The following is a 9,052-nucleotide window of genomic DNA, read 5'->3' as shown; positions in this document are numbered from 1 at the left end:
TAGACTCCCTCACTCTCTCCGGCTGAAGCACAAAGTGGAACTCACGACTCTCATTCAGTCCTAGAGTTTCACGTCAATGAGCCAACCTCCCTTGTCCCACACACAGGCTCCCAAGATTCTTAGGGATCGACAGTCCAGATCGTTGGACTTGATGGCACAAACTGCTGCACAAGGAGCCGTGTTAGCCGTACCAGGATGTTTCAGTGCTGCTGCTGCTGCTGAAAGAAGTACAAAGTGAATCTTAAGCACTCTCCACCTTTGACGCTGCATCTCTGCAGCAGCATATACAGCCAAAAATGACAGGTGAGCTGTAGGTCATGCTCAAGCCTATATCCTGGGGCCATCTGCAACTTTGGAAATTCCTCCAGAGTTTTGTGGATTGAGCTGGGTCCCAGCTATTTACTTAGGCTTCAATCCTAAGTAGGTCTGCTCAGAAGTCAGGCCCACTGAATTCAATAGGGCTTACTCCCCAGGCAAGTGGGGCTAGGATTGCAAGTTTTTATCCATTCTTTCCCTATGGAATTCATAGTGGCTTTAATCAAGCACCCCGGTGGCCTCACATCCAGGCACTGCTCAGGACCAAAGACCTTTAGATCATCAGCAGTTGAGTCTTGTTCAAACTGTTCTACATGCCATACTCATCCTCTTTTGGGGGGGGGGCGGATGTGGGTCACAACAACTAGCAGATTCCAGTATAACTGTAACTTTGTGGGACAGGTTTTTTTTAGCCTTGGCCACTGGTGGGGTTGGTCTACTTTGGCAAATGTGGCACTGCCCTCAACCAGCTCCTGCCTGGCTCCTTTCTTACAACCAGAGGATGCCTTCTGCTGTCATTGACTCTGGTGCCACCTACTGTTGGCCTCCTGCCCTATTATTCCCAGTCACCAGTCCCCTCTTGCCTTGGCCCAGAGATAACCAGGTGGTCATGTGTCAATTGACAGAAGAGAAAGGGGAAGTCTCTTCCCTCTGCGACTCTCTTGTTACTTCTGTAGACCTTCATTGTTGTCATTATTATTATAATTTATGAATTGCTTTGTGTCACGGCAATGCATACACACACACACACACACACACACACACACACACACACAGAGTTTTTAAAACAGTACAAAAGGCCAGGGGGTGGGAGAGGGGTGGTTTCTCTTTTGTTTTATTGCTGAAAATGAACAGGAGAGTTTTTTTTACTGAAGGTAGTTTGAAAAGCAATACAAAATGAACACCAAAAACATAGACCTTTTGATTCAGTTGGACAACTTTCTTGAAACAAGCAAGCAAAATGTATTCAATTGTTTCCAGAAAATACAGAGAGTTATAGCTGGCAGTGTGGTCTGTTACCACTTAACCCATTTCGCCTTTCTTGTATTTGTAATTCTGACACTGGCTGGAAGGCACACTTGATTTAAACAAAAACTTCTTGCCCCTTATCAGTTTGTGCACCAGTGGCACAAAAGAGGCTCACGGGTGCCACGTCATGCGTCAGGCATTTACAACGCTCTTAGAGAAGGTTATCAGATTGAATTGATCAGCCTGGGAATTTCTGAAATATTGTTCTGTCTGGGGCTGCACTTGCTCACTTGAACTTTATGCAAGTGTTATGCAAGCCGTGTATAATTAGCATACACTGTCGCCGGTGAGGCAAGACTTCGCTGTGGAGAACCTCCGTCTATAAATGAAGAAGCTCTATAGCTTCTTCTGCATCATGTGGCTGTTCTGTAATGATCAGCCAGCACAGGCTGATTGCTCAAGGACGAAGCACACTATTGTTGCTGCTGGTGGTGGTTTTTTTAAAGAGCCATTCTTTACCAGGTCCTGCGCTTATCTGGAAAGAGCTACCATAACTTTTGGATTTGTCCCTGCCTGCCCCCAAAACTGTAAGATTTATTAGCCGCTGCAAATGGACAATTCTTCCTAATCAAGATCTCATCCTCACCACCCTCATTTCAAAAGTAACTACGTACTTCCCACTTTCTACTTTTTTATTTAAAAAATTGCATATCAAAAGAATTTGAAATCCAGCATTAGAAAAGCAATCTTGATACGGTATGATGAACATTTCTCTCTCTGAAGTTTTGTACCCTGGTCTGTGACATTTTGGACATTTTGTGTTCAATTTAAGGTACTTTAAAAAATGGGTTTCCTTATTAAATTTCATATTTAAGCTAAAGAGCAGAGATGGGAACAGTGGTGCAGGTGGGAGTTCACTGGGTGATATTAAACAAAGTTTTGTGCAGAGTAGACACACGGAAATTAATGGACCTAACTTTGCCACGTTCATTCATTTCAGTGGGTCTACTCTGAGTAAAGCTTCGTTGCACGCTAGCCATTGTGTTCCACTTTCAAGCAAAATTGTTTGGGACTTCCATTGTAATTTACAGCCATGCCATGTAACTGGATAATTTTAGATTCTGGATGTTAATAAGGCAAAGTGTGGTGACTGACTCGGGTGGCAGAATCTTTATTTCCCCTTGTTCCTGACACAGTTCTTCAGTGACCTCTTTTTCCCTGGGGGAGAGGGTGTGTGTGTGTGTGTCATTTTGTGGTTTGCTTCAGGTGCCAAAACATCTTTGGCTGGCCCTGTGGGGGCCGTCCTGCTTCTTCTGCTGAATGGGGCCCTGGACTGCCACCCCAGTGTCCCACGTACCACTGGCAATATAAGCTTGACAGCTTGTGGAGGCCTGGGAGTAATGAATAGCTCAGATGTATGCTTGATAGCTCAGTTGGTTAGTGTGTGGTGCTGATAATACCAAGGTCGTAGGTTCGATCCCTGTATGGGACTGCTGCATATTCCTGCATTGCAGGGGGTTGAAATAGATGGTCTTCAGTGTCCCTTCCAACCCTACAATTCTCTGATTTATGAACATAGGATGTCACGAACTCTACTGCCCCAGCTAAACAGACTGCTTCTCTGTAGTGGTGAAAACAATAGTCTCCTGACGAAGAGTCTCTGGCACAGAAAGCTCACCCTGCACATTTTTTCAGGTCCAAGCTGGTACAGAATTGGCCATGTGCTTTTAGAAAAATCAAGAACAAGCTCGTCATCTTGCCCCAGTTTAATTATTTTACATGTCATAAGACCAGCCTCAGGAGTCTTCATGTTGAGGCAACTGGCCTTCAGTTTTTTGATGTGTTGATTTAAACAATATCTGAGTGTTTTAGCTCACTTCCCACCAGTGTCTCACAAGATTTCACCTGCAAAGCCCATGAGGTGTAGAAACAAAGCCCCCTCCCCAATAAAACAGAACAAAGGTGTGTATGGTTGGGATGGAGGAGGCTTGCTTACGTTCTGCCAGCCTGCAATGTGACCAGTCTTCTCAGTTGTGGTCACATCCATACCCAGACTGATTGAGAAGAGCTCTCTGTGCCAGGTACAACCTGCATCAGAGTTACAGGAATCAGCAAGAGGCCAGGCAACTTCCCCAAGAGCGTGTATATGGCTAAAGAGGCAAGAATTGTCCCTGGCCAGGCTGTTGCACTCTCAACCCTTAAATGAGAGATGGGGAAGCCATGGCTTTCCAAATGTCCCTGGGCTATCCAGTCCTACAATCCTAGACCACACTGGCCATGCCAGCTGGGTCTGGTAGGAGTTGGAGTCTAACAAGGGTGGGTGGGCATCAACCTCTCGCACCCAATGCAGAGAGAGAGGCGGATGGAACCGTTTTACCTTTACCAAAAAGAAGAGCCTGTGGCACTAGTCCTGAAGATGCGAATACTGCCACGTGTGTGGGGTGCATGCCATGCAAACAAGGCTTCATCAGAGTTGGCAAAGGGACCGAGTCGCCCTGCCTCCTCTCTTTCCTACTAACAAACTAATGGCAAAGCAACTCCGCTCGTTGCCCCCCTCCCCACGTTCCAAATTAAAAGCCTCCTGACCACGTGACCCTTAGCCCTGATGGGGTCCAGGCGACAGCTGGAGGCTCCTGACTCCGAAGGCTTCGGCGCTCTCCGCCTCCGCCTCCTCCTCCCTTTTGCGTAGGAGGGGCGGGGGCAGCTCCCCTCCCTCCAGGCCCCTCCCCCGGCGCCCTGCTTAAGGGCCGGGGTCCGAGCGCCCTTAAAGGGACAGGCTGCGGAAGAGGACCTTGGTGGGACGCCAAGCTCTTGGCTGGGGAGCAGGGAAGAGCGTGGGCTCGAGGCGCGGCGGGTAGCAGAGCATGGCAGGAGCGGCGGGAAGAAGGAGGGGAGGTGGGCAGCCGAAGGGCACAGGCGAGCTCCTGCCGGCTGGAGCTTGGGGAGAAGAAGGGAGGCAGCGGCGGCTGAGCGTCGGGGGAGCGCGGGCGGTCCGCCGAGCACGGGAGGGCTCCTCCGGCCACTCCGCCGACTAGCTCGCAGGTGTGTTCCGCGCGGGGATCCGTCTGGCTTCTCCCGGTCCAACCCTGGGTGCGTGCTGGGGGCTTTAGAGCCGACGAGGCACCCTCTGCCTCTTCGGGCCGCCTATGGGCGCCGCACGTGGGGACACCTCGGTCTTCCGACGGCGCCGCTTCTTTAAAGGAGAGGTTGCCCTGCGCGTCCTTTCTGGGGAAGGGGCGCGATCGAGAGGCGGGCCACCGGGCGAGCGGAGGCCAAGGCCACTCGCCCGCTTCCCGCCCCGAGCGCCCCCCCTCTCCCTAAACTGGGAGCGGTGCCCGCGCAGACGGAGCGAGGCAGCTTTAATCGGAGCCACCTGTCCCCCTCCTGGGACTCGCTGGCCCAGTGCCTAGGCGCCAAGTTGCAGGAGGGTTCAGGCCGGGTTAGAGGGGAGGGGAGGGGATGGCAGCCCGGGCGGCCCCGCGCGCACGGAAGGACATCTGCCCGATCTTTGTGCCAGCGCCCTGCGCAGCCTTGCTGCTGTCTAAGATCCTCTCCGCCGTCCCGCCCGCCGCCTCCTCCTCCTCCTCCTCCTCGGCCGCGGAGATGGAGAAGAGCCGCGGAGGGCGATGAAGCGGGCGCGAAGGAGGCACTTGCTGGCACCCCGGGCGCGCGGCCGTCTCGCCTCCTCCAAGGGCGACCCTCGACGGAGGGCAAGCCCTTCGCCCTGCTAGCCGCCGCCTGCCCAAGTTGGATCTCGCCACCTCGCTCGCTCCAAAGCCGTCGGGATCCCTCGGTCCCGTCCCCCCCGTCCCCACTCCTTGCAAGGATACGCTGGTGACCCCCGCCAGGCAGCCACGGAGAGCCCTTCGCGCCACTCGTCTGGCTCCGTGGTGGCGGGAGAGGACGCGCGGAAGAAGGAGCCGAGGGTCGCTTATGCCTCGCCCAGCCAGCCGCCAGAGGGTTGGCGAGCGGACAGGGGGGCCGACCCCCGACAGCACCCCCCTCTTCCCGAGACCGCGAGGAGCCCAGACGTGCCCCGGAGACCAGGGGATGCAGCCCTCCGCCGCCGCACTTGCCCTCTAGTAAGTAGCCCCGGTTTGTTTACTTCTCCCTCCGCCGCCGCAGCAGCAACAGCGGCGTCTGGCTAGTAAGTAACCCGAGAGGCGCCCATCCCGCTGCTGCCACCTTGTCAATGTCACGCCTGGAGTTGTTCCTGGAGGGCTTTGCGCAGCGCCAAGTCCGTGGCGCTTTCCCCAAGTTCTGCACCCCCAAGGAGGAACTCGCCCCCCCTTCTAAAAAAAAACAAAACTCCCTTTCCTTGCTATCCCCCTCTCTCGCCTTCACTCTGAAAGCAGCTCCCATCCATCCACCCTCCGGGTCGTGTTGGGAACGTTTCCACGAAACACCAAGGTTGGCTTGGTTGGAAGGCAAGAGAGTTTGGTTGGTGTGTGTGTGTGTTTTGGCGCTCGCTTGTTCTCCCCTCCTAAATCGCCGAGTGTCGGTATTTTTACATCCCCCCCACCCCCCTTTCCAGCACCTTGCGTAACATCGCATCAGGCAGGACACTTTGCATTTATTTTTGGTTAATCCATATGCGACCTTTTTAAGCTGCATTTTTTTGCCTCGCTCCCTCCCTTCTTCCTTCTTGCGTGTCTGAGCTGGAGCCCGGCAGGGAGGGAGTCTTGTCCCGGTGACAAATGGTCCTCTCTCCCTTCCCCCCCCTCCATGTTCCTCCTGGGCTTCTGGCATTTGTCTACAAACGATTAGGGTTCTAATTGGTATTGATAACGCTCTTCCTCCCTCCCGCCCCGTCTCCAACTGTTGCTGCGGGAGGAGCAAAGGGGAGAAAGGGGAAAATTACATAAGAATGCTATGAATAATACGGTTTCTACTATTAAGGCGGACATACATTAGAGCATCGGGGTCTTAGAGGAAAGGTAGCTGTTGGGAACGAAGTTTTTTTGGGGTGTGTGTGTGGCGATTATTCATGAGCATCCGGAAGTTTGGGGGGGGGAGAGAGAGGGAGACCTTTTGGGGTAGAGGAACAAAAAGTCAGACAGGATAATGGGGCAGAGTGTGGCATGTCATAGAAGTACCTTCCTGAGGGGAAGAATTACATCACCATCATCTTCTCCCCTCCTCAAGTATCCTTGGAAGCGCTACAGAAGTAGATTCTCCTGAATCTCTCCCCCTGTTCCTTTTTCTGCTTCTGTTCTGTAATCTCAGTTTTCCACTTTGTCCTCTGTATATCAACAACGTGCACCATTCCCTGCTACCCAGTTCTAACTAACTTTCCTCCCTTCCTTTAGTTATATTCTCTTAAACTTGGCAGTGGGGTTGTTTCCTGGAATGGGATCATTATAATGCAAGTGATCCTTCTAGTCCAGTTAAAAGACATCAGAATCTCAATCATGGAGGAGGGAAACCTGTGCTTCACTCCATCCTCAAATTTAGGATTTTTAAAAGTTTGTAGCTTTGGTTAGTGCGGTGCGGTGGTTAGATTATGGGGCTAGGACCTGGGAGACCAGGGTTCAAATCACAACCCAGCTAAGTTGGGCATCCTTGGGCCAGTCACTGTCTCTCAGGTTATCCTCTCTTGTTGTGAGGATAAAATAGAAAGGGCGGGTAACCTCCTTGAGCTTATTTTCAACACATAACAGTAGTAAATAAACAAAATATAACTCTCACACAGATAACAGGTAGATTTAAACGTACAGATATTTTAAGGAATTTTCATCATCCACAAAATTAAGGGGAGTTAAAATAATTTCCACTGACAGTTGTGTGTGTTACCTGGAGATACGTTTTGGGAGGAGAGGAAGGTGATAGTAAAGTGAGGTTTATAAATAAGGCCGTTTTGTTCTCCATAACCACCTGCCATGACTTGATATGAGTGGCGAGAAAGAAACTGAATCTAAAATGAAATATTCTCCAGGTTGGTTGGATATATATTTTTTAATGGGGGGAGGGAATCATACCATTAAAAAGAAAAGAAAAGAACAACAAATCATGCCATCAAGTAAAAAACTGAAAACTGAAACCTTAACATGGGAGAAAAAAGCAGAGTTAAAACCTTCTTTCATATATTAAAGATGCATTAAAAGCTATGCAGAATCGGGATGTTTTCACCCGCAGCCTGAGCGCTGTCAGGGACGGGGTTAGTCTCACCGCCTTTGGAATTAGAAACTGGAAACTCTGCTCCTACTGGAGGTGAAGAGGGGACACCCAGGAGGTTCTCTTCTGCAAGCTCCATGGATATACAAGGGAAAGATCTGTTCAGTTTCCATTCATTTCCACTGGAACTCATTGCTGCTGTTCTTGGGGTTTTCCTTCTTCTCTTCCACCTTTCTCTGTGTACTCTTTAGCAATCCACAATGTGTGTGTGTGTGTGTGTGTTGGCAAATGCAGCACCAACAAAATTCACTGTTTACGGCAGCACCAACAAAATACGGCTGCGACAGGTTTGCCTATGTATATTATAAAACAATATGCTTGAAAGATGTTCCCTACAAATGGAGCTTTGCATGCAAAATGTTGGGAGCTGTGATAAGGTAGATGTTCTTCCTCTTCTTCCTCCTCCTCCTCGGAAAGAGAAATACGCAGTACTGGGTTTTGAGGCTTTCTCAAGAAGCCATCAGCCTTCACTTTCCTTGAGCTCCATAGAGGTGAAAATATTGCCCTTCCATTGTGTCCAATAGCAAAAAATCTCTCCGACTTCAGGACCAAGGCCCAAATCTGCTCCCACATTTCATAAGGTGGCGGTGGGGACATAGGCCAAGATTTGCTTCCACCTGAATTTATTCCCTGCACCCACGGCCTCTGCCTTGTTTGAAGAGGGAATGTAGTAGCTCTGAAATGCCTTGGGGTTGACCACCCTCAGCCTAGCAGCAGTGACTTCCCAATCCTTTCGGCTCATAATCTCCCTTTTAAATAATTTTCCTAAATAAGTACTTATGTGATGCTTATTTAGAGGGCTTTAGGAAATATGGATTAAAGAGGCTGTTTTTTCCTCCCTCTTTTTAATACATTTTTTAAAAGTACAGTCAGAGCAGGGGGTGGGGGTGGGACTCTGTAGCATGCAGGAAAACTGGACAAGCAGGCAGGGAAGCAGGATCGAACCATCACCAACTGCTCTTCCTGCTACGTATTTCCTGGGGAAAGAAGAGAGAAAGGCAGCACTGGTAGTGTTCTGTGTAGCCACAGCTTGAAATTGACAGAGGGAAAACACAGCACAGGAGTCTATACTTGCTTACAATTCTCATTCTTGAAAGATTTCCTTGGGTCTTTCTCATTCCTTTGTAGTTTGGCAAGACTTGGATCACTTGACATACCAGTAAAAATAGGAAAAAGGTGTATTTGAATTTAGCACATTTGGAGCCTCTTGGTCCCTTTTCCATCCATTCTGTGCTCTGGGTTGAAACAGCATCATCGTGGAGAGTCATCTCTGAGACACTGGGATGATTGGAACTGCTTGATTCCAGCTGTAGCCTGAGATGGGTGCATCAAGCCTAGATAGTTACTGACTTTATACATTTCCTCAGTAGTTCATCTTTGGGTTCTGTTTTGCCGCATTCCCTTCGCCCCACAACAGGGAGGAATATCTTACAATTCTGAATTGCTGGCCCTCTCTCAGCTCTTCACATCTGCTGTTCAAATTTACTGTCCACATTCTCCTGCCCTTGACATTACTGAAATGCTACTAAACATTTCAGGTCTCGGCCTTTGGAAGAGTTAAACAAACACAATTCTGTTTACGCTCACTAAGTGC

General features: G+C 50.0%; 1 protein-coding gene across 2 annotated transcripts in view; it reads left to right on the top strand.

The window, feature by feature from the left end:
- The first annotated feature begins 4,036 nt into the window (after positions 1 to 4,036).
- GRIN2C (glutamate ionotropic receptor NMDA type subunit 2C) overlaps positions 4,037 to 9,052 on the top strand; it is a 93,027-nt gene continuing 88,011 nt past the window's right edge. The window contains exon 1 of one of the 2 annotated variants that reach the window (XM_081899557.1): positions 4,037 to 4,326. The gene's annotated coding sequence lies outside the window, so the exon portion shown is untranslated. Of the gene's footprint in view, positions 5,367 to 9,052 lie in introns of both variants that reach the window. The other variant, XM_081899556.1, reaches the window with a different exon arrangement.

Source organism: Podarcis melisellensis (assembly GCF_964234715.1).
Source record: "Podarcis melisellensis genome assembly, chromosome: 2".
NCBI lineage: Eukaryota > Metazoa > Chordata > Lepidosauria > Squamata > Lacertidae > Podarcis > Podarcis melisellensis.
The sequence above is the reverse complement of the archived record's forward strand: the minus strand, read 5'-3'. Positions and strand labels throughout refer to the sequence as shown.